The 1,574-nt window shown below is 48.1% G+C and overlaps 1 long non-coding RNA gene across 1 annotated transcript; it reads left to right on the plus strand.

Moving 5' to 3' along the window:
* The first annotated feature begins 449 nt into the window (after positions 1 to 449).
* LOC134207812 (uncharacterized) lies at positions 450 to 1,574 on the plus strand. The gene is made up of 4 exons (XR_009978429.1): positions 450 to 755; positions 815 to 937; positions 996 to 1,116; positions 1,172 to 1,574. It is a non-coding gene; the product is annotated as an uncharacterized LOC134207812 (long non-coding RNA).

Genomic DNA, 1,574 nt, shown 5'->3' on the forward strand with positions numbered 1-1,574 from the left:
CTTGTACCTCCTGGAGCATACTCGAACGATGAGTCGTTTTCGAGATCGTATCAAAACCCGTAATGCCAAACATGTTCGACTCGTGTTACGTTTAAAACAGTAAGTTTGTTGTGACTTAGCAAAACAGCATACAGATTGGAAATACGCAGCTAAATAAAACGCAGTTGTCGCCTCACGTACCCACATAACGCACCAACCGCCACTTTGAACGTGAATTAACCCTTAAAGGCGCAAGGCGATTTTTTTAGAAATCGTCGGAAATATTTTTAACGTAAATAACCATTGAAATTATTAACATTAAACGTATTTTCGGTTTGTTGTTTTAAAACAACATTGCGCATTTAAGGGTTAAAAGAATCCACCTCTGCTGAAAACAAAAAGGCCATTCACGAGGCGCCGCGGAGAATTGACAGATGAGTCGATTCACACGCACACCACAAACCACCAAATCGCATGCGACGACAGCAAGAAAAGAAACGACACTTTTTCCGGTAGCTCCGTGCGGTTGCATCGTCGTCACCATCGCGAGGAGGAAATAATTGTGCTGATTGGCAGTTAAATTCACCCTTCATCAGCTTCGCAAGTGAGTTTTAGATTTAACCGATTAAAGCCGCTTCCAAACCAAATCGAGCAAAGACGTCTTTGTTTCTACGACGTGAACCAGATTTTGGAGGAACAGCCGGGGAAACAATCGCGGCATAACGAGACTCCGAGTACGGGGCGACTCCTCGAGCGAGCGCGGTTTTGGATTTAAGGTAAGAAGAAAACCGACAGTATGATCAAACTGAACTTAATCAAAAGTTTGACAAATTAGGTGCAAACGCCGAGTGAAACTCGCACGGGAAGTCCGGAACCTGGCAGGACAGGGAAAAAGAGAAGCAGGCAGATCACCATAATTCGGCTTCGGCCGAGAGTGCCAGCACCTAGCGATCTCAAGGTAGGCAGGCCTCTCTATCACCACGATACAGATCTAACCTCAAATGTTTCGCACGCAGATCAGACAAAAGCCAAAGGTGAATCGCGTGGAAGAACACCACGATTTCGGTCGGCAGAAACCGTCTACGGTTTGAGCAGTCAGTCAGGATACAGACAGGACGAAAGCACCCCATCGTTTGGGTAAGTCCAACTGTAAACAGGAGCGAGTAGTCGTGTTATCATTGTCCTTCTACAGGGTGTTTCTGGAGTATCAAAACTGTTGCACGATTTCGGACGGAAATCTCGTCATCGACGACGAGCTCAGCAAGGGCCTCGGAGAGATCCCATCCAGCAAAGCGGTCGCACTGGACGGCCAGAGGGATCTCCAGCGGAGGCAGCAACCTTGTGAGTGGCGCGGCGAGGGACAGCGCTTTTGGCAGAATGCGTGGGTGGTGCGGCGATAGTCGTCCGTCCGCGACAAGGATCGGTACGGTAGGGGGACGCCCCATGTAGCCGCTTCCGAATGCGAACAAGGGCACCGTGAGTACGGAGAAGAAACCGTGAGTAAGAAAACTGAGGTGTTTTGTAAAGTAGGAAGATAGAGAAAGAGGAGTGAAAGGGAAAGAAGATAAGATGACTAGGAGGTAGGAAGTAACAGA

This window comes from Armigeres subalbatus, chromosome 1 (genome assembly GCF_024139115.2).
Source record: "Armigeres subalbatus isolate Guangzhou_Male chromosome 1, GZ_Asu_2, whole genome shotgun sequence".
Lineage (NCBI taxonomy): Eukaryota > Metazoa > Arthropoda > Insecta > Diptera > Culicidae > Armigeres > Armigeres subalbatus.